General features: G+C 48.3%; 1 long non-coding RNA gene across 3 annotated transcripts; it reads left to right on the top strand.

Annotated features, from left to right (window-relative positions):
• The first annotated feature begins 36 nt into the window (after positions 1-36).
• On the top strand, positions 37-19,526 carry LOC309649662. Of its 3 annotated transcripts, XR_014257238.1 has the most exons (4): positions 83-2,834; positions 10,445-10,515; positions 11,306-15,393; positions 18,425-19,526. It is a non-coding gene; the product is annotated as an uncharacterized lncRNA (long non-coding RNA). The 3 variants fall into 3 exon arrangements; XR_014257236.1 differs by lacking the exons at positions 83-2,834; positions 11,306-15,393 and adding an exon at positions 37-72; XR_014257237.1 differs by lacking the exon at positions 11,306-15,393.
• The last annotated feature ends 7,239 nt before the right edge of the window (positions 19,527-26,765 follow it).

Genomic DNA, 26,765 nt, shown 5'->3' with positions numbered 1-26,765 from the left:
CTGGTCTGCTGGTGGGGGGTTGGGGGGGTGGGGTGCTGCGGGGAAGGCGGGGGACCCGGGACGTCCAAGTGTGTAAGTTTGCCGTGCTCTGGTAATGTCAGAATTCGGTGCCGTCTCCGCGCGAATCTTTGCGCGCACGCGTGTGTGTGTGTGTGTGTGTGTGTGTGTGTGTGTGTGTGTGTGTGTAGACTAGGATCTCTCCCCACCCCCAAGCATTTCTGTTCGCTGTTTTCTCCGTGGTCCCGGGGACTTAGTCGGAGTTTGCCGTATTCGAAAAGCTGTCGCTCCTGACTTAAATCATAGCCCAGTTTCCGCGCCTGGAGCCGGCCTCCGCCGAAAGCGCTTAGAAATTGTCTTGCGAAGCAAAAGTTTTGGTGACTCAACGCCCGCCGTTCCTCGGTAATAATGCATATAAATAGATTTAACGTGCTCTGGTTCGCCGGGGCTGGTGCGGCTGGTCGGGATTCGGCTGCGCTCCTGCAAAGGGAATCAATGAAAACCACAGCGAGGTCCCCGCTCAGGCTGGCGGCCGCGGCGACGCCGCAGCCCCGCGCTCGCGGGAGCCGTCCCGCGCGCCTCACCGACCTTGAACTCTGACAAGTCCTTCTCCAGCCGCCCCCTCCCCAGCCCCCCACCCCGCCGACCCTCCTCCGTGACAGGGCGACTGCTCGGAGGTTCTGCTTTTCACTTCTGGTCGAATCAGGACGCCAGCAGAGTTGCCCCTGGAAAGAGTTTGCATACTGCTCTGGCTTTGAGAAGTCGAACTTTGCGAGTGTGGCTGTCCTGGGCCGCGAGGCTGAGGCCGGTGCCTTGGTTTGAAAAGGCCAAACCAATGGGCACCACTGCAGACAAAACACTCCACTTTGGTGGAGTCGTGCTGCTTGCCTGCTTTCGCCCATTTTTTTTTTTTTTTTTTTTTACAAAACACCTGGAGCGGTGAAGTGCCTGTCGTCCTGACTTTAGTCGGGTCCTTTCTGACTTGCAGATGTTCGGGAGCTCTGGGGAGGGGGCTGGGGGTGTCTCTGATGTATTTCAAGTGTGATTTGAGCACAGCCTTTGTGTTTACACGAACTGCTTACAGCTTGGTTGGCTCTGTTCTGGGAGAGAAGAAAAATCTTAGTCGCCTGCGGGGTACATGTCTCCAGAATCACAAATAAACGCACAACTGTGGAAAATTCAATTTTAAACGTTCCCCCCACTCCTTTCTGGCTCTCGCCAATGTTCGCCTCCGAATTAAATTATTGTTAGTGTCCATCGGCCCGCATCATAGCAAAGACTTCTTATTTCTAATTTGCAAATTGCGGACACTATTGCAAGGTTTCAAAGAATGTTTTCCTTGAAGAATTTTTTAAAATCTCGTTTTAAAAGAACGTCTTTCTGAAGAAGTCAACATTTGTTACAGGAAATGGAACTCTTCAGAAGGTAGTCAGCTACAAACCTGTTAAACAATATTTACTTTTTAAACGAATGTCACTCACAAGTGGATGTCTTTAGTACCCTGTAGCTTGTTTACCCGTTTGAGAGACATCATACAATAGCCTTGTATTCATGGCTCCGTGAATACGCTCGGAAAGTATAAGAACAACTTCGTCCTTTCTTAGGAGAAAAAAATCCCGGTTAGTATGGACTGATTTCTGTATCCTAGGGAGGGGACAGTTGTTAGTATAAACTGTGCCTTCGCAGACACCTGACCCAGGAGGGGACTCAGAGGCCAGAACTTCAGGCAGAAGTTTTAACCAGGCCGTCTGTATTTAGTCGCATTTTATTGTAATTCCCATGTTTACTGGCATAAAGGCAGTGAAGACGACTGTGACTTTAAGATATTTTGGAAGATTTCACTAAATATTTGTCAAGATAAATACGTACACATAATATATTTTTAGTACAATTATGTAATAGGAGATACGTAATATATCGCATTTTAAATCGTAAGTTACCGGGGTGTATCCCTTTTCTGTTCGTTTGATGCCAGCATTTTTGTATCTTTTTGAAAACCTATGGTAAACAATCAGTTGACTTTAAAAACGGACTGCAATTTTTAGCTGTATCCAGAGGGGGCGCCAAAAGCCCAGAAACTGTCTAACACAGAAACTGCGGAAAACTTAGATGGTGGTGGAGGGGGGGTGGTGTGTTCCATTCAGTCAGGACTGCGTGTTGCTGCTGAGATTTATCTCGGCAGAAATTCCTACTCGATATTCCCTCCCGTGCGGATCCACCTCTGGGCATCCCAGTTAGGGGAACTGGGAGGTGTGTGTCTATAGGGCACGGGGCAAAAAAAAAAAAAAAAAAAGCGTTCGAGATGCCTGACGTTTCTGTTCTGCACAGAACGGGGACACCGAGACCACAATGACCCCGGGCTCCCAGGTGCCAAGCGTTGCCCTCTGCTCGGCGTGCCGGGACCAGGCCAATTCTGACCCGTGGGCACCGTCCATTAGCCAGTGGGGGCGATCCTGCCTTTCTGCAAGCGCTCGGGTGCCAACTCCTCCACCTCTCTGCCGGGGCTCTTCCGCGTCGCCCTTGACCTCCCTAACCTGCCCAGGGAAGAACGCTCGCAGTCCCCGACCGGAGCACCTGAGTCAGAGAGAACCCGAGGGAAAGAAACCCGTTTCACAATGTTCCGCTTATAGATCGGGAAACTGAGGCTGTCGGCCCAGTTTCAGCCAGAGCGCTCTGCCTGGGAGCTAAACAGTCTAGTGGGGCTGAGGGAGGAAAAGGACGCAGATCAAGAAAAGGGGCAGGCGATGGACCGCACTCCACGGATCCCGAGTCGCGCGCTTGGGTCCCGCTCCGCAGCCAGCGCCGCGAGGTCTGCCGCCGGGAGCGGAGCCTTGGAGGTGCGAGCGGATCCCAAGGGGAACCTCGGGAAACCGAGGTCTGGGATACCTCCCCCACCCCCATCCCCACCCCCGCTTCTCTCCTCGGCGTCGGGGGCCGGCGCCGGGCTCAATTTCCCCAGCCCGGGCGGCCGATCTCCCTCCGCGTCTACGCGGGAGCCCAGGCAGGAGCCCAGGGGTGCTGGCGCTGAGCAAGTTTCCCTGGCTCGGGGGAGGGGGGGGGGCTGGCGCAAACACCGGGGGTCTGGGGGGGAGGTTCCGTCTCGGATGGGGGTGGACGGTGTGGGCGGATGGGTTCCCTTTGCCTGGGGAATTAAGGACCACGACCTCCCTCTACAAAATTCCTTAGCAAAAGTGGGGACTGTGTCTAAATCCGTTTTCTGCAGGGAGGCACGTCCTGGAGGAAATTGGTCGGGGTGAGAGCAGCAGCGTCTCCCAAAGATCTCAGCCCCGGGCAACGTTTTCTACATAAGTGCCCAGGACGAGGGATGCCCCTTCTCTGCGCCAGTTCCCCTGGCCTGGTTCCCTTGAGGTCAAAGACCCCAGTCCCTGGCGGGACCCTCAGGTCCTCTGGCCCTCCCTCCGCTGCCAAGCGCTCCTCGGTAATTAGCACTCTTCACTGGGCGTGGATCCTGTCTGCCTGTCGCTCTGCACGCCCGACACCAGTTCTCTTTGAAAAGGAGCGGCAGGTAAGCTTGTCCCAGGACAAGCGTTGGGCCGGACGGCAACAGCAAGAGGGCAGAGGAAAGTCCCAGGTCGCTTCGTTAGGTACGCAATAAATATCTGTTAACCGGCCAAATAAATGTGATCTTTGGACATCGCAGGCCTCCAGACCTCCCAGCAACACGTTCCATAAACGCATGTGACTGTACGTTTCTCCATGCAAATTTCTCCCCAAACGGGCGCCCTACTCTGGGAGATTAACCGACCAGCGTCACCCAAGACTATATAATTCCAGCGCCCCTAAAACTGCAGGCCGAGAGGGGCATTTCACTTTTCTTCCCCTCTCTGTTTTCGAAGAGAAAAGGGGGTGAGCTGGACGGGAGGAGGTGTCGGGGGAAGAAGGCACGAGCCGTCAGTGTACTCCCCGGTGACCCGGCCGGGCCTGGGGCAGCGGCGGCTGCCACCCCGCGCGGCGCCCCGGGGGCGCGGACCCGAGCCAAAGCAAGAGCCTGGAGGAGCTGGCCAGTCCAGGGCTGGCCGGCTATCCGAGGGGGAACGGAGGGGTGGGAGTGGGGGAGTCCCGGTCCCAAAAGGGGCTTGGCTTCCAAAGGGAGCGTGCTCTCTTTTTTTAACCTTACTTTTTCGAAAATATCTGTTTTTAGTCAAGGTACAAGGGGGCCGCGCGTCATTCGGATTGCCTCCACGCATCCCTAGGACGGCCTGCGGGAAATTTCCTGGGCCAAGTGTTTTTTGCTTTTTGTTTTTTTGTTTTTTTGTTTTTCCGTCCCTCCACAATTTTCCTCTTTTAAAAACCTCTCAGGCATTTTCAGCTGAAGGTGCTTTTGCCTTGATGTTTCAAAAACACAAATAAAATAAGCGCTCGACGCAGCGGTGCCTCGGTTGCCTAGGACGCCACAGGGTCAGGGCGCTCACTTCAGCCCACAGGAGTTTCCTCTGTAGATCAGATTCTCACCTGCCTCCCCTCGGGTCCCCTTTCGGTTCAGGGTGTGTTCGGTCCCAGGGAAGGAACCGACAGAAAAGAGCTGAGATTCTCAGGAGTTTTGTGCCGATTCCCTAAAGGGACGGCGGGTTCTAGAGCTAGGACTTAATCTCAGCCTGAGGCGACTCTAACAGCCGCTCCCTCTAAGATGTCCTCAAGAGTGGGCGATTATTTCGGATCTTTATGAATCTGGGAAATGTTTCCATCCAACTACGAAAAGTGAGAAATGGTGTTATTGAACAATCACGCAGGTAACTGTCAGAATTAAAGACAAGTTATCTGGTGTCTTTCTCGCAGTCCTTTTCTATCCCCGGGGCAGAGCGCATCGCCCGGGTTTCTGGCACCTCTACGTTCTCAGGGCCAAGCCGGGCATCCTTCCTGCCGAGACTTGGGCCCCGCTTCGGAGCGGCGTGAGCGAGGCTCAAGGGCAGAGAGCGCAGCTGGGTCGCCTGCCCTCCGGTCCGAGCTCAGGCGGCAGCGGTAGCGCGTTCTGCCCCGAGGGCCCCGGGAAGGCCAAGGCCATGAGGTCAGCCCCCAACTTTCGAGTTTCCCCGGAGTGAAGTCTTAAAGCGGAGGGTTCTCAGAGCGGTGACGTCGCAAAAACTGTAGAGGGTAGGCGGACCAAGAGCCTGGTTAAACAGCCTTGGGGATTCTCCAAGTGGGGGCCACAGGGAACCCGGGGGACCCGCTAGGCTTCCTGCCTTGTCATTGTTTATTTCAAATTAATTTCTTGGTCCGCGTCGCTGTCTGCAAGCCTGCAGGGAAGACAGGCAGCATGATTACCTGATTCCCTCCCGGGGTTGTTTCAAGGGAGAAGCAAGGGGTGTCTCTAGTTCTCTCCCAGCTTCCAATAGGCAGATGAGGCATTTTGAGAAAGCAGGTTCTTTCTTTTCGTTTCCTTTTTCTTTTTTTTTTTTTCTTCTCTCCGTGACATTTTTCTCCCAAGGCCCTTTCACTGATGGAAAAGGAGTAAGTAAACTCTTAAATGCCGCCCCCCCGCCCGCCCTTTTTGACGAGCGTGAGATTTGGCCTGGCATAGATGAGAAGAACAGGGGTTTTGTTGTGTTGATGCTGTCATGGTTGTTTTTTGTATCCTCGCCTTTACATCGTTAAGACCCAGAAAACTCTCACAGTGTCCATGTCTCCATCTTTAGGACAACACCTGTGTACTTCCAATGGGAAAGTGCAGATTGCTTCTGTCTCACTGAGTTCTTGGGCTGGAAACTGCTGCTCCCCCAGTTTCCTGGTGGGAGGAAACATGAGAGAAGGCCCAACAGCCTGGACGAGGCAGGAGTGGTGGCAGAAACGACTTCCCTCCCCGGTGCCCCTAAAGCTCACAAAACTGCCAGCTCTGGTTGACAGACGAGGACTGTCCTTTCAGTCTCACCTGCCTTCATAACCACGTGCAACGCAGCGACAAATAGCAGTTCTCCGTATAATTTAAGGGTAGGGTCACTAGAGATTCGGACCTCAGGGCATTTATTATTCTTCAAAAGGGACAGGTAGTCTTAGAGAGCCCTAAACGGAGGCACCTTTTCCTTAAATACTCCCTTTCTGGGAGCAGTGGCAATGTCTCACAGGTTGGGAGGTTGTCCTCAGAAAAGTGGTGTCTGATGGAAGGAGGGTTCTATCTCCACTAGGAAAGGAAGGTAGGGTGGGTAGTCTTGGCTCACATGCTCTATCCTGGCTTTAACCCCCTGCCTCCAGGGTCTGCTCCCCCCCAGAGGCCTGGCCTGGGAAGGAGCCCCGAATCCAGCTGTTGTCTGAACCTCAACTGTCCTAAACGCATGAGGTATCATGGGCAGCAAACCAGGTGCCTCTGGTGCTTGCAGATTTCCAAGGTGTGGGTGACCCCGGACGGCTGTGCGGGGACGGGCTCCACAGGTCTGAGTGTTGCCTCCAGGACCCCAGATAGTGGAGTACAGTTCTGGAGGAAGTACAGCGCAGTGGGGACATCTTGTTCTCTCCATTCCCATACCCTTTCCGGTCATTCTTTCCCTTGTCATCTCTGCCCCAGAGAGCCCAACCTTAGTCATCCTCAGCCCCCACATAAATCAGTTCAGTGGACATTGCTTGATGGGCCTGCTATGTGCCTGAACATCCAAAGGGGACAAGATTGGGTCCCTGCTGTTGTTGTCTCCTGGTCTGGTTTCCATCAGAATTCAGCCTCTGAATTCCACCCATTCCCTGCTTTGTCCTCTGGGCTCACTATGTTCTGAGATCTGCTCTCTCAGCCTCTGCCATGGTTTCCCCTCTTCCTGCCCTGAAAGAATGCATGGGTCACAGAGAGCTACTTCCCATCCTTGCTGCTCCATCAAAGTGCTGAGGGAGAAGTGGTTCTAAGCTCCTGGCTCAGTGTACGATCCCTTTCCATCTCCTCCCTCTTGCCCCCAGAGCTCACCTCTCTCCTTCTGTCCCCGCTGATCCTGTTCTGCCCTGTGCCTCAGCCATCATTTTCCCCGCCCCGCCCCCCCCTTTCTTGGTCCAAGCCCAGAAATGCCTTGTAGTGTGGGGTATACGCTTCACTCTCTCTTTGGAGGACATCTGCCAACCAGCACAGTGGTGATGACAGTTTCCAGATGATTTTCCAGGAGCAAAGAAATCTTCTGAGGGAGGAGAGGGTGGCATTGGCCAAACGCTGAGTGGGCTGAACATTGTGGTTCCGGAGAGGCCCAGGAAGGTGGGGTTTTGTGAGGCTCCAAGATTTCTTTTTCCCCTTTCGATTCTGCCTAAAGCAAAAGTCACTAATTGCTTTTTATTTTCCTGGCACGGAGGAGGCTCTCTTGATTCTGACTCTCCTCCAGGAGCTTAGATCTGAGGAAAGCGGGGTTTCAGAGTGATATTGGTGGAGGTGTTTGCCTCCAAGCTCACTTCCTCAGCTCAGCAAGGTCTGAGACCTGCTTTAGCCAAGTCTTGGGTTAGTATCAGCCAAGAGGACCGGACAGGTTAGGCAGAGGATGGCAAGAACGGTCACCGACCCCTTCCTTTGTCCCCAGGCTTCGCCAGCCCACTTCTGCCAAGGGCACTTTGATTTTCAGTCAAACAAACCAGGAAGTGAGAGTGAGGCTGCATTTGAGACTTAAGAATGGGTTCAGAGAAAAGACCAGGTTCTCTTTTGATTCTAAGAAATCCCAAGCAAAGCTTCCTTGGAATTTCCTTAGAAAGAATTATTGATTTGCCTTCATTTGCTCATTCCTGAGAGTAGTCCTAATTCCTCAGGTCTTTTCCATGTTTTTTGGTTGTTCCTCAATGACTCATGTATTGAACCGGCCCAGCCTTCCTGGATTTATGTACTGGCTTATCCCTCATCTTCAGGAGTTTCCTTTCTCATGGACTGGGGAGCCTTCCTTACGCTTGCCGGCAGCACACCTCTCCCTTTTCAGGGAAAGGTGTCTCTCTCAGATAAAAGCTGCCCTCATCTACTGTTCTCTTGGGAAAGATGTGAGCCTTATTCAGACTATGGAGTAAATGACTATATACTTAGTATATTCTTGGTCTCAGAGGTAGCCAGACGTTAACAGGAGATAGAGGTCCGAGGTCTTCACAGATCTAACCCCTCTGTGAAGACTTGAGGTCTCCCCAGGAATGGATATTTGCTCTTATCTCTCTGTTTTTTATAACATTTTGTTCATGCCTCTTTGTGTTGTCATTTGTCCTTTGTGTGGATATGTTTACCGTTAAACTGTGATCTCCTTGAGGACAAGTACAGAGTGTTATTCTCTTTGTATCCCCAGTCTATATGCCACAAAGACTCTGCCGAATAAAGATTCATTTAGAGAATGAATGACCAAAACTTAGCCACAGCAATGAATATCTAATGGTAGATTTCTGCTAGTCACGTGGTGGGACACCTTGGCTGGTCGGATGAGATATCTTTATAGCTCCCCTCCAAAATGTGTCCCGTAGACGGCTGCCTATGCCACTCACAAGGAAGTCTGTCCTTGTTCTGGAATCCTCTTTTAAATTTCCTACCCTCTGACTTCTTCCTATAGGAAAGAGTGTTGGAGACATGCCTTTGGAGAATTTTTGGAGTGATGGATGTAAAGCTTTTAGATTACAATCTTTGTACATTTCTGGCCTGGATTTACAGGTTCTGAGAAAACAAACCACAAACTGAAATCATTATTAACATATCAGAACCTCTAAAACCCCCAGACCTTGCTACCCAAATATACAAGGATAATAAATATTTTTCTCTTCCTGGTTTTCTTGCTTGCTTTTCTAAGCATGAGGTACAGTCCTTTCATGGATGAGCCTCCCGCGCGGTGTGGCTGCCTGTGGAATGAATGGTGGGCGGGGAGAGTGGGGAAGGGGGGTGGTCCAGAGCAGAGCAGACAGTTATGACCTGGCTTTCCTCTGCAGCTCCCCTAAGAAAGGCATTTTCTTTCCTCTGCCAAGGGCGCTGCTGTTTGTTTGGAGAAGGAGGGCTGTGGGTATGGAATTAGGGGTGTCATGTGGGCTGCACATGTGGCTGGAGCTACCTGAAATCTGCAGGCTAATCAGTCCCAGGAGCCCCAGAAGCACAAATCCCTCCCCTACTCCTCTTTGGGGGCGGGGGGGATTTAAAGGGAAAGAGAGAATGAAAGTGTGTGTAACGTGGATGTACGATGTCTAGGGACTTGGGGGACTCTTGCGGTAATGTTTGGACCTAACACCCTACATCCTCTCCAACCAAAGGCACTTGAAAAACAAAATCACCCATCTCCACCCCTGCCCCTCTCCAAACGGTGACTAACTTGGAGGAAGAAGAAGGGGAGAAGGAGAGGTAGAGGGCAAGGAGAAACAGGAGGAGGAGAGAAACTGGAGCTTTGGGAACTATTGCACTGGCTTGAGGGTGGGGTGGGGCGGGGTGGGAGGAGTTAATTTCAACATGTATTTATGTAGCTATTAAGTGTCAAAGTGTCAAGGCTCTTTGCTCTTCCTGGGTGAAACTTGGTGCCATACGGGTGGGGTGATGCAGTGAGGGGTCGAGGATGGGCATTCTCTTCCACCAGTGGGCGCCACCCCGGGTAGGAAATGTGGGGTTCCCGGCTTAGGGAAGAGAAGCCTCCATTCTGTTTAGAGCCTGTATTCTCCCTACTCAGTGCACTGTGTCCATTTCCATCCACACTGTGATTTCCATCACTCCGCCCCCACAAAACCAGCAACTACCCAGACTCACCCATCGTAGCTCTACACGGTTCCCTCCGAACGCCCATTCACACGCTGCGGAATCACTCGCTCCAGGGCAGGAATCCTGGGGGTTCACACTCTATCCCCTCTCTCTTTTTCTCCCACGCGCACGTGTACATGCGCACACACACGCACATGCGCACACACGCATCACTCTAAAGAATCGGCTCTTGTGCCTTCTCACTTGTTACTGAAAAATAATTTCACCGCTAATGAATACTCCTTGCGGCTGCTTCCTGCTTCTGCTTTTGAAGTGCCCTTACATCCACTCATCAGCTGTATTCCCTGGACATGTTTAGGACGCTGTGAGGGGAAGAAATTATTCTCCCTGCTTTTTCGTGTTCAGAAACAGAAGCCCTGAAAAGAGCGTGTGGCTTGCTCAAGGTCACGCAGTTAACGGGAGAGGCAGGTCCCTGGATCCTGTGTTGCCAGGGTCGCATCTGCCTCCCCTGGCGCGTCCCACACATGCAGAGTGCCACACACCGCTGTTTCCACGGAACTCTGGCTCCCAGGCCCGCAGGCCGCCTCGTCCAAGCAGACCACTCCCCCACGTTCTCACTGTTCCCCCGGAGATCTCCTTGGGCTCTGGCTCTTTTCTGGGTCACGCGGAGAGACGGGGGGCTCTACCCTTTTGTGAAATGTGTCTCTGATCTTATCTCCTCCCTTCTCCCCTAATCAGGGTTTGGCCACCTTTGTCTCACAGGAGCAGAGGACAAAGCGTGACTTGAACCTTGCACATCTGACCTATCTTTCCTCCTCTTCATTTCCTTTTCAGGAGAACCTCTCTGGGTTTGCAGAAGTGGTGCCTTGGTTGACATCGTTTCACAGCCATCATTTCACTCTGAGGTGTGTTGGGATTTCTTTCTTCTCTGGGTTGGGTGGCAGCTTTTTTACATCTTGATCCAGGCTTGTCCAGGTTTTCAAAATCATTTCATTCAACATAGCAGAAATGGGAGGTCACTGTCCCCCTAATCCTGGAGAAGTCCTCATCATGCTGGAAGGCAGGGCCCTGTGTCATCACCCTGTCCCTTTTTGCTCCATTGGGTCATTTATTAATAAGAGGAAGTGTTTGCAGAGCCCTTACCATGTGCTTGGCAATCTGCTAAGGGCTTTACCTGGATATGTCACCTGTATCCCCCCAAGAAAACCTTTCATGGTACTTCTTCCTTTCCCCCATTTAATAGATGAGAAAGATAAGGTTTAGAATGGTTAAGTCACTTGTCCAAACTTTTACAGCTCTAAGGGCAAAGGGCTAAAAACCCACACTAACAGCAACAGTGAAACAAGAAAACAGTAGCCACCAACGCTTGGATGCTTATTGTGTAAAAACTCAGAAGACCAGATGGGCTATGCCATTGTCATCTCTCTTCTCCAGTGGGGGAAATTTTACCCATAGCCTTGTTTCTTTTTGGCCTTGCCTTATTTCCTTTGGACTCTGTGTTTTATGAGGCAACCCAGGTTTGGGGACAAAAGTTCCCAAACAAGGCTGTCAGTGGAAGAGAAGGGCTTGGGAGGGAAGAGGGGCTGCTGGGATTTCTGACTCTCAAGTGGCTGTCTTGCGTTTTGCATTAAGTCACGGCTGATTCAGTAACCTGGTGATCTCACTTCCCATTGGTACTCGCTGTTTGCCTTATAGCCATTCTCCCCTCCTGCCCAGACCCCGGAGAAGGACAGTGTAGGAGAAGAACGCATTCTTTCGGGGAGGAATCAAGATTAGAATCCTCTGGTTCAAACTTGGTCTGTATGAGAAGACATTTCATTTGTACAGCAAAGATTGATGTTTGAGACTTGATGGTGTACAGCACGTGGGGAGAGGGTTGTGATGCTGGTTTAAGGAAAGAGGAAGCTGATGCTCCAAAGAGGGGGGTGGGCAGATGCTGCGGACACTTGGAGCTCAGATTCCCTGATGGTGTCCTTTCCACCGTTCTCTAGCGTTTTCTCTATGGAGGAGCCAGATTAGAATTCAACTGGGCTCAGTCTTCATTTTTGGCAATCATTCCGGTATAATTGGTTGGAAAAAAGGAAAGGTGGGTAAAGGTGATTGCACAGGACTATCTCCAGAGAGTATACAGAAAGGGACAGAAGACCTCAAGAGAAGAACAAAGATCAGTTATTTTAGTAGCACATTTTATTTATTTATTTTAAAAAACATTTATTTATTTATCTATTTATTTATTCATATGGCTGCGCCGGGTCTTAGTTGCAGCAGGCGGGATCTAGTTCCCTGACCAGGGATGGAACCCCGGCCCCCTTAACCGCTGGACCACCAGAGAAGTCCCTAGTAGCACATTTTATTGATGTTTCCTGAGCTCAGACCCTTCTCAGGGGAGCCAGGGAGTCTAGTGGGGACGAGAACAATGACAGATTCAAACGTTAGGACTCCAGCCTCTGGGAAGCATCCAGTACATTCTAACGATGACACAGAGCCCTTTAAAAAAGCATCGCACATTCACTCCACAAACATTTCACGAATGTCTAAGAGAGGCCTGGCTTGTGCTACACAACTACCCAAATGGACCAACTCAAGGCAACTTCATTTCTTAATCCATCATGTCAGGCTGTGCTGCTCTCTTAGCTGAAGCCCTTGCCCGTCCAGCCTTTCGCAAAGAAATGCCGCTTTGGGGACCTGATTTTTTAAAAAAAGCAACACATCCGTGCCACATAACTGGACACTGCCCTCTGCCTTCCCCGCGTGTGTCGGACACTCGTCATAGTCTTTTTCTAGTCTGTGGCCACAGGGGTTTCCATGGATGGTATAAAGTGCTTTGTGTATTGGAAACTGTGAATAAAAAGGTAGGGGGGAAGAAAAAAAAAAGACTAACCCTCAAGCTCACCCAAACCCTAAACCTCAGACTCTTGGAAGGAACCAGTGGTGTAAAACTGTCCCAGACTGCAAACATACCGTCAGCAGGGAGCCGTTTCCGAAGAGACTGGTGTTTCTGCCACTATGGAGGCCTGGGCTGGCCCGTCCACACCGAGGAGTTGAGATCCTTTTTTAAGTTTCTGAAAGCAAGACTGCTCTCTTCCTGCCACAACCCTCACCCCGCCCCCCCACCCCTCCAGCCCCGCCCCAAACCTCCCTGCCTCCCCAGAGGATGGCCATCTCCTCCAGGGGCTCCTGGCTGCCCCCAGCAAGAGCTGACACCGGCCTGCCCTTGGTAGCACTCACCGTTCCTGCCAGCCCTTATCTGGGAGAGTAGAAGCCCTACCTTCCAGATTCCCCACGGTCTCTAAAAGAAGGTATTGTTATTTTCTCAAAACTGCCCAGGTTCGGAACAAAGGCAGACTCTGGATCTTCTTTGAGCAGGAGGGAGTTGAATTGGCATTCCTTTAAAATGGCTTGTTATTACAGCCGATTTCTGCTAACAATTACCTGACAATATAGAAAGGGATCTGACTCCTTTAGGGTCCTGTTGGGTTTTGCCTTTTCTCTTTTTCTTTTCGTGGAGCCTTAAAAAAAAGGCATACTCGCAGCTTAGACGGGCCTAGTGTATTTTCATCCATGACGTCTGGGAAGATCTTACTGACAAATAATTATTTTATACAGATGTGCGTGCGTGGCTATGTGTCTGTGTGTCTGTGTGTGCGCCTTCTCCGAGAAAAGAAAATAGGGATAATTTCTTTCTTTTTATAATCAAGTTGTCGCTTCTTGAGAACAGGATGGTAGAAGAAAAAAAAAAAAAAGAAAGGAGTGAGGTGGTGAATTTTGGAAACAGAGAGAGAGTGTGATAAGGGATGGTTTGCTTCACAAGCGGGTTTAGCATTTTTTATCTGATTTGAGCAAATGCCTTGAAGGTAATTGGTGCTCAACAAATATTTGTTGAAGGGAATTGCACCTGCTATGCTTGATATGTTTAAGTGAAAGGAAGTCCAGATTGTGTGCTGGAATTGGTTAGGTAGGAGAAAAAATGTTTCACTGACGATTTGGGAGATAGGAGAGTTCTGAAGATTCTAATGCAACAGAGCTTGAGGGGATGGTCAGCATATTTGGTTAAACCTAAAAACTAACTTTTGCCAACACAATGCAACCTCCATATACCTTTCCGTTAATAATCCTAAACCCAGGGTTCCTTAGACCAAAAATGTGACCTCTGTGTTCCTGTAAGTATGTTGTGTGACCTTTTGAGAAACACTTTGCTTCTCAAGGAGCCTGTTTTCTCCTGTTAAAAATGAGAAGTTGCCTTGTCTGAGTTTCCATTGATATTTAAGCGGCGTTGCCTCAGCCTTACTAGGGACTTTGACCTCTGAGATAAGAGCTGGATTTAAAAAGCCGATCCAAACAAGCACCTGGCATTATGAGCATTGTTATTCCATTAGATCTATTTGTTTGATAGAGAAGCTTGGGGTGGAATTGGTGGGTGCCCTAAATGCCCTCGCCTGGTGAGAGGTAAGATACTCCATAAATATCTCTTGCAGCCCAACCAACCTCCCAAATCAGTAGACAACTAAACAGAAAATTCCGTGAATACCAGGAGATTGGGTTGTTTGGGGATGGATGGAAGCTCTCTTGAGACTTCCGACTGATACTAGCCCTTTCAGAGGCAATACGTGTCTAGAGGGGGTCAAGTCCCTGTAAGACTCTTTGTAATATGAGCCTCATCCCAAACGCTCAGAATCCTTTTTGATGAGGATGGATTTGATCTCAGATAGAGGGTTGTGTTTGTTTGTCTCAACCAAAACCAACGTGTCACCTTCCCCTCTCACCCCTTTGTTCCCACCTTCCCGGCTCCCTCTGGCGGGGCCCACACATTGATTTTCATTTTCAACACTTAGAGCCTGACTTAGTGATCTAAGATCACTGACTCAGAAAATGGGAAAGGTCAGTCTGACTAACACCTCACCCAGCGTCCTGGGATTAGCATCCAAAACAAACAGATCGGAGATGGCCTGTAGGCTCCCAAGAGATGATTCCCATGTGTGAGACAGCCTGGGAGAAACGGATGGCGTTTCTCAAGCTCACTGATGTCACTCAAGTTCATGATCCAGGGCTTCACCTTATTGAGGTTGGGGGTTGGGATCCTACTGGAAGAACGGAAGAACTGGGCTGGTGGATTAAAAAAAAAAAAAAAGGAGGGGGAGGGAGAGGAGTTCTTCCTGCTAATCAAAGGAGAAACCAAATAAAACGAAGCAAGTCCAAGAAAAATACAACGCTGTTGTTTTGGGGGCATAAGATGCTGGCTCGGAGGCTTCATTGAGTAATCCAAGTCACACCCTTTCTCTGTGGGACTGAAGGAATGTTGGCTGTTTCTCTGAGGCAGGTGGGAGGTGGGTAGACAGGTCTATGGAGATGAGAATTTCTTGGAGCCAGAGCTCTCCGAACATCTCGTGGCCTTGTAGCTGGGAGGCTGGGACACAAAGAAGCAGGAATGTGACGCTGAATTAGAGCCAGGGAGAAGCGACCATGGTCAGAGATGAGGGGGAGCAGAAAAAGGTAGAAGAAAACTAGGAAGCAGCAGGGGAAATGACCTTGTTCCTTTCTGTTCTCATCTGAACAGGGCTCCTATGTCCTCAAGAACCCCTTGGCTCCCTTTCACAAAACCATAGGGCGGCTACCCAGGGAGAGGTAGCGTGTCTGGGTCTGGGGTGCGACGGGAAGCAGGAAGTACCAGTCATTTCACAAGAAGGCTTGACAGTGGAGAGAGAGCCAGCAAAAACTGGCAGACCCCCAAGGTGGGGGAAGAACGTCTGGCCCGGCCTGAAGAACATTTGGCTTCACATAGTTCTGTGAGTATGTTAAAAAACACAGCAGCCCACGAAGTTGTTCTGCCAGCCCACCTAAAGCATCACTTTCTCTTGCCCGTCCTTGATTGCTTCTCTACGAGGCCATGTGAGCTGCTGGCGGTGAACTTCCACGGCCCAAGGAAGGATTAGTGTGCACAGATGACTTGTCAGGAGAGTCCTTCCCAAAGCAAGTTCTTGAATATAATTCTCGTAAATGTGTGTAGGCTCCTGATGGACACTGCTACCTCATTTCATCCCTCCTCCCCCGCCCCCCCACTCCTCCTTCTCTTTAGATTTTAGCAAGAACCCTTGTATGGTTGTAGACACAGCTCTGGAGTTGCTTGTGACTCTACTTTGGGGAGAGTTTCACAGTTTGATCAGTTGGTGGTCCCTTTCCTTCTGAACATGTCCATCTGTTCTGTGGACCTTTGTCTCTCTCCTGGGCTGGGCATCTCTTCGCCAAACTCTAACTTTTCTAATTCAACTACTAATGGCAAAGACTCAGAAGATGCCCCTTGTTTTTCATCTGATGCAAAATGTATCAGATTCATCAACAGTGTCCTATCTTGGTGCATCTGAAACTGCACCCTTTGAGAAAGACAATGTCATTAGCGTGCTTTCAATTGTTTCCAAGACGCTTGTTCTCCAAGGATTTGTTTCAGTTCTCGAGTCTCTGGACTTATGCAAATGGGCGTTATTCCTTATCTAACGCACAGCAGTACTCTGGATTCAGAACTCATAAATTCTCTCTTTTTTTTTTTTTTTGTTTTTTTTTTGTTTTTTGTTTGATTGACTTGCTCTGTGACTTTAGAAAAGCTATACCACATCTCTGGGCTTCAGTTGCATCTCTCACTCGAAGGCAGTTCTTCATCAAAAGTTAGCATGCACTCACTCTTCTTTTGCCTTTCCCAAGGCCAGAAGACTGACCTTAGCAATCTCTGACATGCTCCCTTATGGAGGAATCTGGTTAGAGTTGTGTGTGAAGGAGCTTAGAAGGAGGGAAGGGTTGGAAACTGTCAAGAGCTTTTTGGCCTGAAAGATGGCAGTCCATTTGCTTAAGGAATCCCATGCCTTCCCCTAGAAACAGAGAAGAGCTAATCATCTGTGGGGCATGAGCCTCAGAACTCTCAGGGTTTCAAATTTGTATGGCAGCCGCCACGGAAAATATCTTTGGGCTTAACAGATGAGGGATGAGTCTGCCTGGAAATATTGCCACGATGTAAATAGCCATGTTTACAGCAGGGCATATGGACAGAGTTTAGATTTGATAAATTTCCATCACTTAAAAAAAGAAAAAAAAGGTGATCCAGCCAATAAAAGATATACCTTAACAAGTGCTGGTGTCTGAATTCTATTTGTCTGATACAGCATGGCCTTACCCAACTACGGCATTTTAACGTTCTCTGGTTCCTATCACAACCGTACTATCCAGTTTTCTGAATTTTAAATCTGAGCACTCAAAGCAGTGCTTTGCAGAAAGGTCTTTGCCAGCTAGACAGAAAACAGCTCTCCAGGGGACCCTGGGTTTGGGGGGTGGGGTGGGTAGCATCCCTAGTGCTCCGGCAATAGTAATGGCCTCAATTGTTAAAAGAATGGAGTACAGGAATCCAGGGCAATGAGAAGCACTTATTGTTGGCTATGTTCTCATCTATAACCGGGTGCTGATTGGGGACCCTTTCTAAAAATACTACTGCTGCTAATACTAATCCTTGAATTAGTCATCGAAAAGCCACAGTGAGTAAAAACTTTGTACTAAATATGCCATGCTCACGATGGCTCCTTTTACAAGGGCACCACAAGGTAGAGGACCTGGATGTCCAGCCTGATTCTCTACAACGGGAGGCAACACTAGGGCCCCTCTCACGAGGCCACGTGAGCATCTGAGCTAGCGGATGTCATGTGGAAGGGTTCCTGGAGTCTAATAAATGCTCAGCCTAGGTTCATTGGGTGAGCTCTCTGCCCATCATAAATTGAAGGCAAACTGAGGCTCAGAGCAAGACAATAACACATCCAGGTTCACACAGCTGGTAAGTGGAAGGGTTGAGATCAAAAACCAGATCTGTGTAGAACAGTAACCCAGGCTCTTCTCCCTTCTGAAAGAGGAAGGCCAGAAGCCCTGGAGATCACCTTGAAGAACCACAGAGTACTGATTTCCCGTGTCATAGGTTTCCCATGAAAAGTCTCTTGAAATAAGTGGCTTGGAGAAGAGGGTAGGGATACAAGAGCCATGCAGGAGAAGGGCAATAACTTAAAAATATGTCTCATGGGTTGTTACTGGGTGATTCTTTCAAATTTTCTGGATATTTGAGATTTTCATAATAGAATGTAGGGGAAAATAGGGTGCATTGGAAGCAAGCTGAGCTTTGTGCAGAGGGCAAAAGGGCCTTTGCCCAGCAATACAAACTGTAATCTCAGCAGTTTCTAGAGGCAAGAAAGAACAGCAGTGACCTGGGGCTCTGAGCACCTTTTCTGGGGGCTCAGCTCCTGAGAGTTGCTTGGCCTGATTCAGAAGACATCTGCCCAAGTGGGTAGATAGGTTCTAAGGAACAAAAAGCCTCTTTTCCCAGAACCTTGCTGCTCTCCGCATTACATAATGTAGAGTTATGTGCCTGCTGTGAGGTTGGCAGGAACCTGAACATGATATGTTGACAATACATGGAGTCTTGCATGCAAACTTTGTTTATATGCTGGGCCCTCCCTCTGAGTCTGGGGGCAGGTAGCTGGCTGCACCGCCTCCACCAGAGCCGGGAAGAGTCGGTATTTTATGAACGATCATGTTTATTTTGCTAACTATGTTGGCCATTGTGAGTTTGGTTAAAGCAAAGCCCTGTAAAGGGATGGAGAAAGCATCCTTTGATAGAGAGGCAACTGCGTTTCCATATGCATCTTCCTTGTCAGATGGCATCCCTATCCACGGAGGAGGGCCCACCTACGTCAGAAAGGTGACTAGAGCTCTCTTTTGAGGCTTTAACTCATTGCTTAGATGTTTTGTTTTTATGCCGATTGAAATATTTAACCAAGTTTTCTGTCAAAGTTGGCTGCTGGCGTCGGAGAACGGAGAAGTGGAATTCCGTCCTTGAAGGAATAGCAGAAAGATGCAGTCCAATCTCTCACTTCCAAGCCATCGGATCTGAGTGGGAAAAGAGATCAGCCCTTCTCAAGAAGCCTTCCCCATCCCAGCCAAGAGGGAGTTCGGGCCTCAGGTCGGGGCAGGTACCCATGAAGCAGCCAAATGTTTGCAAAACAAGCAGCAGGATGAAGAGACTCAGTCTCCAGAGACATCCCAAGGTTGCGACAGTCTTGGGAGGGGCGATGGGAGCCGGGGCCAGGAGGCAGACCTGCCTGGGAAGAGCACGGTCCCCTCCGCTCACCGCCTGGGATGCCGTGTGCCGAGCAAGGAAGGGCTAACTGGCTGGGATAATTGTCCAGTGTTTATATTTGAAAAGGGATACTACACTTCCAGGATAATTCCCTCCAGCCTCCTCTTGGGCTAAGATTTCCAATTGGTCTAGAATCTTGAAGAGAAATCAGGGGCTGATTACCTGGCTGAGTGGGGTGCAATCACACCTTTCAATACTAATTATCTGCTCCTTGAGCTCAATGACATTGAGCGTCCGGGCTCTGGCTGGGGCCAGCCTTGCTCAGTGGTTTGCATCACTGGCTTAAGACAATGATTTGAACAGACAAAGTGCCCGCACGATGCCTTGATAAGCAGGAAATGAACGCTTGTTTGCAAATAAGATTGGGAAATGTGATCGGCTTCTTGTTCTGCATCAGTCTTTGGGTAACTAGCCTGATAGTACTCATGTAGAAATAATATGTTAGAAGACACGGAGAAAGGGAGCCTTTTTGTATGACCCTCCCCTGAAACTTTCTGTACCCGAAGCCAGGCAGAAGTAAATGAAATTGTTGTTTAGTGCGCTTTTTATCCCCCTGAAACTATTCTAGCTTGAATGTTTCTTTGTGGGGATTTGGGGAAACGGGTAACGATTTGATATGAAACTTTTTCAGCGTTGGGCCTTATTCACATACATGTCTTTTCCTAGATGCCTGTTTCTGTTCTCAGCCTTCTGTGACCACTTCCCCCAGGAAGCCTTCCTTTGCTGAATAGAATAAAATGTTTATTTCTACTTGGATGCAGCTACATCAAGGCTCCTTAGTGTTACATAAACAGCTTTGGCGTGGGATTATTTGAGGGGTGTATTACTCTGTAACTGAAGTGCATTATGAGTGTCTGGAAGCTCATGGAGGTTTAAGATGTGGGTTGGGTGAAGGGAGAGAGATTATGGGCCAGTTACCCATTGGAGCTGCCTGCGTTGGTGTCCATTTTAATGTATCATTTCTCATGAAGGAGTATTGGGCGCAAAGAATAGATGTTCACGCTCTTTAATCTTTGGGGAATGTTACTTTCAAATCTTGGCCTCTTGATCCTAAGTTAGAGAAGTCTAGTGTTATGGGTTGAATTGGGTCCTCCTAAAAGATGTGGAAGCCCTAAGCCCTGGTACCTCAGAATCTGGCCTTACTTGGACATAGGGTCATTGCAGATGTAATTAGTTAAGATGACGTCACACTGGAGTAGGGTGGGCCTGAGATCCTATAGGACTGGTGTCCTTTTAAAAAGGGGAAATTTGGACACAGACATATATATACAAAAGGAAGATACAGGGAGGAGAAAGCAGAGGATTGGACTGATGCATCTGTCAGCCGCGGAACACCAGAGGCTACAGAGGCTGGGCGAATGACATGCAGCACACCCTTTCCTAGTGCATTCAGGGGGACCATGGCCCTGCTCAGACAATGACTTTGGACTTCTAGCCTCCTGAACTACGAGACAATACATTTCTGTTGTTTTAATCCACCCAGTTTGTGGCACTTCATCACGGCAGCCCAAGGAAACTGATACACCCAGCTTCTACAGATCCAAATACTTCGGATGGGAATAGAAATGTCAGCCTCCCCAGACCAAAGAACACATACGTCCTTTGATTTTCCAACTTGGGAAGTGGGAGGTTCTCGGTCGGTGATGACTGACGTCTCAGAAGTGCCTGGCCTACCTTGAGGGTGTTTGCGTTTCAGGGGACTGAATCAACTTGAAGCAAGCCTCAGGCCACATTACTAACAGGGGTCAGGATGCAGCTGAGACGGCCGAGGATGGATTTCCACTTTGAATCTCTCCTTCATCCTCTTATCATTACTCCCTTCACCCTGGAACGGCAGCCAAGAGATAAACACTCAGGACTGGGGCTCACTTTACAGTCAAGGCTGGTTAAAGCCACAGACGGTTTTCATGGATTTTTCTTACCTACTTGACCAATCTTACGGCCCTTTGAAATAGATTAGAGTGTTCCCTTTGGCAGTCCTCCCATGCAACTGCCCCCAAAAGTAACTGGAACTCAGGGGAAGTGGAGACCCTCTGGGCTGAAAATAGCGAGTGTATTTCACCTTCATCTTTCGGTTACTATCCTGAGATAGTCCTGATGTGTTTCTTTGTCTACTTAGCTTCTGCTCTGTGATGGGGAGGACCACCAGGGAGGAGATTTCTCTTGCCCAGGCCCTTGCTTTTTGCCATCTTAGTGTTTAAAACCTTTGAACCATAGAGCTCTAAGGACCCTCAGAGATTAATATTAAAGCTTCCTTATTTTTACTTGAGAAGCTGAGTTCCAAAGAGTGAATCCAACTTGCCCAAGATGCTCTTGCCTTAAAGTGGACTTTGAATCCACATATTCGGAACCTTTCTCTTTGTTTCGTACCATGTCTCTATTCCTTCCTTTTCTCTGGAAGGTTCAAGGCTTGCCTCATGATTTGAGAATTCCTCAGTGTTCTCTCTTCCCCAAGCTCCCATCCCTCCGCCACCAGACCACACAAGTTTGTTCTCTTTCTCTGTGCAGCCCGCCCTCTCTCCCTGGAGGGAAAGGAGAACTTATATTTCCTGGACACCTGCTCTTTGCCATGCATCATGCTGAGTGCTTTATCTGTGTTAGCAAATGAGGGGACTGTGGCTCAAAGGGGTGAACGTCATGCCCCAGATTTTACAGGTATTAAAAAGTGGAGCTGGACTCCACAGTTCTCTGGGGAGTTTCTTTCTTCAGCTAGAGAAAGGGGACCACACCCATGGGGCCCTGCTTGGGTGTAGTTGTAATCAGCAGAGGGAGGGTGAAAATGGTACCTTCCTGCTACATTTCCATTCTCTGCCACATTCTTCCAGCTCAACTGTTTCTTGTTTCAAGTCAACGAGAGCATTTTGATTCAATAGGAGCAATGCCTGCTATCAGTAATGAGGTGACTTATTTTTTCCCTGCTCTGAACCTTCCCAAGATAAATAGGACACTCTATGGTCATGGCACACGCAGACTCTCCCATGGCACGCTTATAGGCCTAGCATCATGGTCAAAGCAAATCAACAAATATTTGGTGGGTACCCACGATGCCCAAGGTGAAAGGCGTGATGTATGAGCTCCTCTATTTGAGTTGGTTCCTAGCCCTGAGAGGGATGACTCAGGAGCCACTTAGCAAGTCAACATGCCCAAAATAAGGATGTTCTATGAGGAAAGCAGCCACTGGCCATCCCCCAGTTCACCTCCAAACCTTTCCTGTCACGTCTCTCCATTCCTAGCCTAGTCCTGTTGCCATGGCCACGGCCACATCCTGCTCACTCAGTTTGGTGCCTCAGCCGAGGTTTTGCCCCACCTCCTCCTAAAGTGGCCAGAATGATGTAGTGGAAAGACTGGGCACCTGGGCTCCTCACTTGCTGATCCTCCTCTGCTACGGGAACCAGGTAGGGGGGAAATCCCACTGAACCTCGTTTTCTACACGTGTAAATAAGGGGTTCTCCCAAAGGAAATGAAAACAGGATATTGAAAGGACATCTGCAGCATTATTCATAGTAGCCAAGAGAGGGAAACAATCTCAGTGCCCTCACCCATCCATTCAATGAATGAACAGATAAAGGAGATGTGAGATGTATGTACACATACATATATGTGTGTGTGTGTGTGTGTGTGTGTGTGTGTGGCTGAACAATGGAATATTATTCAGCCATAGGAAAGAAGGAAACCCTGCCATTTGTGACAACATGGTTAGAACTTGAAGACATTATGCTAAGTGAGATAAGTCAGACAGAGGACAAACCCTGTTTGATATCACTTATATGTTTAAAGAAGCCAGATTTGTAAAAACAGAGGAAAGTGGTGGTTACCAAGGGCTGGGAGGTGGGGGGATAGGAGAGATGTTTTTTTAAGGTTACCAACTTGCAACTAGTAGATAAATAAGTCCTGGAGTTGTAACGCACAGTATAATGAGTATAGATGACAATATTGTATTATAAGCGTCAGACTTGCTTAAGAGACTAGATCTTAATTATTCCCAACATAAAAAAAGAAATGATAATCATGTGATATGATCGAGGTGCTACTGCTACAATGGCAGTCATATTACAATATATAAATATATCAAATCAACATGTTGTACCTCTTAAACTTACGCAATGTTATATGTCAAATATATTTCACTTAAAAAACACTTGTACTAATGAGAACCTACCGTATAGCACAGGGAAGTCTGTGGTGACCTAAATGAGAAGGACATCCAAAAAAGAGGGGATATATGTATACGTAAAGCTGATTCACTTTGCTGTACAGTATAAACTAACACAATATTGTAAAGCACCTATACTCCAATAAAAAAATTAAAAAAAAAAAACACTTGTAATAAGGGGATTCTATTTACTAATAAAACAAATCCTTCTTCCGGTTCTAAAACTTTATACTTTTTCTGTGCTAATCCCTATTCAATCACTCTCTTCAAGACTTTAGCCAAAACCCTTTTCTTTTAATTTTTTCCTAATTCTAACTCAAAGCATTTAACTAAATAGTTTCATTATACTATTTTATGCTTTTTAAATAGGCTCCTAGAATAGTTCCATAAGTATATATTTCATTTTCTAAGCAAGTTTATTAGCTACTGAGTGTAGAACTGCATCATTCATTTATTTATAACTCAGACACTTCACAAATCTGTATCATATAAATAGAACTTAATTGTAAATTCCCATGTATTAGCTTGTCACTGATAATATTTTTTCATCCAGCCTTCTGTTAAATTCTTCGATGATTTATTGATAGCTATTTTTATAAACACACTTCCATACTTATGCAGGTAGAGAGGATTCCCAAGCAGATGTGGGAAAAATGTTATACAATTGGTGTAGTTCCCAAATTATAGAACACACAACAAAGAGTTTGTGATGTCTTTTCTGGCAACAAGATCATTAGTCTCCTTGGCCTTTTGGGCTACACATCTTTCTGCCGCTGTTATTTATCATTCACATGAGTTCAGTTGAAGATAAAATTGCCCACAGGATCAGGGATTCTGGGTTCTGGTGGCTGTTATTGATCTTTCCCTTGAACTAATTAAGCCTGGACAAAGCAAGGACATTTATTATGATTTAAACAGATATTGATTGAGTCCTCATCACGTTCCAGGTACTGTGCCGGCACAGCAGAAAGCAGCTCCCAAGGAGCTTCAGGTTTGAACAGGAGGACAAAGCAAATAAAGGGTATTCGATATTGTGACAAATACTTGAAGAAAGCCAATGAATGCCCAAGATAGGCAATAATTGGTGTGGGGTGGGTGGAGGGTGACCTCCTTTAGACAGGGTAGCTGGGGAAAGGCTCTTTGAGAAGATGGTGTTTAAGCTGAAGCCTGAAGGGTTAGGGATGCCATTCATGAGAGCCGGGGGACGTGGGGAGAGCATCGCAGGCAGAGACAAGAGTGCATTCAAAGGCCCTGGGGTGGGGAAGACTCTGGTATGTTGGAGGAACCAAAAGAATGCTGACTAGCTTTCAAATGTGGAGCCTCTGGTGTAGAGAGTACGTAACTTTTTCAAGCCCACCCTGCTAGAAAGTGGAGAATCCAAGTTTGTCCTCTTTCCCGCCCGCCATGCTTCAAGGCATGCAGTCGGCTGGGTGTGCGTCTCTAAGGAAGTCAGAATGGATCACCTGTCAGGACGAGGAGACCAGGGCTTGGCTGGCAGGATGTGGAGTGTGTGTGTTTTCTGTTTATTCTTGAAGTTTACTTCCCTGCAAATACATGCCTAACTGCCTTGCACCTCTCACAAGGAAGCCAAGGCCAGCACTCCATCGCTCATGAGCAATCCTGAGAAAACAAATCCGTGTCCTCCATGCAACTCCAGTGCCAGCCTGTCAGGCCTGCACCGGCCAGGCAGCCTGGAGCTTCGGGACAATCTGGTCCTTAGGAAGGGAGGGAAGAAAAACAATTTCGAATTCCAGGCACTGAGGGTCACTCACAGACGGCCATTGTCAGGAGCAGGAAAGTTAAACTGTGGAAAGGAGGGCGGTGGCGCCACTGAGAAGGGCAGAGGATGTTGAGTTTAGGGGCTGCTGCCCTGGGCGTGTGGGCAGTGGGGACGGGGATGGGGAAGAGTTTACTCCTGTGAGCTTGGGCAGCTTGCCTTAAGGGACTCAGTTTCCTCATTTAAAATTATAAGAGTGATAACTGCCCTGCCTCCGTCAGGTTGGACGAAGGAATGAGGATAGCCTTAGGAAAGGGCAACGTGCTTTTTAGGGATTGCAAAAGGGGGCTGCCTCCCTCTTTAATTCGGTGGTTGGCTAGACCCTCCAGAATGTCCTAGGGATTTCCCCCCTCCTGGGCATACCCACGGAGGAAGACTCCTGCATTTTCCTTTTTCCAAACGTGAAGGTGGTGGGTGGAGATCTTTTGAGTGATCTAGGCTAGGTTTACCCCCTACATGGTTTTGGTAGCTGCAAAATGGTACCAACTCAAGTTTTACAGCACCAGGAGCTGCCACGGAGAGATGCGGCAGGGCTGTTTTAGCATTTTGATGTTAAACGATAACGTTGACGATGGTGACTGTTGTCATTAAGTTGGTTGAATGCTACTGCATGCCTGGTGTCTTAGTCTGCTCAGGCTACGAAAACAAAAATACCGTAGACTGAGTGGCTTATAAATACCAGAAATTTATTTCTCACAGTTCTGGAAGCTGGAAATCCAAGATCAAGGGACTGGTAGATTCAGGGGTGAGGGCTGGTTTCCTCATAGCTTTCGTCTGTGTCCTCACATGATGGGAAGGGTGAGGGGTCTCTCTAGGGTCTCCTTTATCAGGGCATTAATCCCATTCGTGAGGGCTCTGCCCTGATGACCTAATCACCTCCCAAAGGCCCCACCTCCAAATACCATCACATTGGGAGTTAGGATTTCAACATACGAATTTGGGGAGATAGGAACATTCAGTTCATTGCACCTGGTAAATAGCACTAAGCATTTTATCCTTATTATCTCATTTGAGCCTCACCACAACTCTATCAGGCAGGTGCTAAAGTCATCCCCACTTCGCAGATGAGAAGACAGAGCCAAGAGGGGGTAGATAATTTTCCAAGGTCCTACTGCTAATAAGTGGCAGACCTGAACCGCAAAGCCATGTATATCTGACTTCAAAAAGGATGATCTACCAATTACATATGGATCATTTTTTACAAATGCACCTTAAAATTTGAGTAATTGATGTTCATGTTTTTAACAAGCTTGTACAAGTACTTGTAAACTGTATTTAACATTTATTGCTTAAAAATTATTTCCTATATGGCATTGATTGCTTGATTTGTGGCTTTGCACATTCTTTAGTTCTGGGAGCTTTCAGAGAAACGAAGTATTAATATAACGTAAAAACTCAGCTGAGAGCTGGTACTATTTGTTTTCTGCCCTGTGTTTTCTAGTCCAGTAGATGTTAGCCAGAGAAAGAGAAGGTGGGGCAAATAAGTTCCAGACAGAGGGAACAACATGGGCAAGACCCAGGTATCAAGAGAAAAGCTGGCAGGTTCTGGGGACGCAGGGTGGATCAAATGTAGAGAGTTACTGGGGGTGAGGGCTGCGGTGAGAGATAAATCTGGAAAAACAGGCTGATGTCAGATCAGAAAAGGTCTTAGATGCAGTGTTAAGGACTTTGGAATTTATCCAAAACCAATGAAGGCAATGCAGCTGGAGACCTATATGATCCGATTTACGTTTTAGAACGAGGATGCTTGATGTATCAGTAATAGACCACGTCCCATGCTGCAGACCTAGATTCCCTTCCCTCCCCAGCCCTCACTCAGATAGTGAGAACAATGGAATTTTTTTCATGATGTGGTTCAATACTCCGGGGATTAGTCCTAAGGGTGATACCATTTTCCTCTTTTAGGAGTTGAGCTACCACGGAGGATGGGGCAGCCCTACCCTAACCCCATGAGAATGCGTGCTCCCTCCCTGACTTTCAGTCCAGGCCTGTGCTTCCCCCTTTTTTCATTTATGGGACACTAAAAAGACTGAGTTTTAGGACTTTCAGCCCATTGGCTGTTAGC

This window comes from Balaenoptera physalus (assembly GCF_965194825.1).
Source record: "Balaenoptera physalus genome assembly, chromosome: 20".
NCBI lineage: Eukaryota > Metazoa > Chordata > Mammalia > Artiodactyla > Balaenopteridae > Balaenoptera > Balaenoptera physalus.
This window is presented reverse-complemented; position numbering and strand designations above follow the sequence as displayed.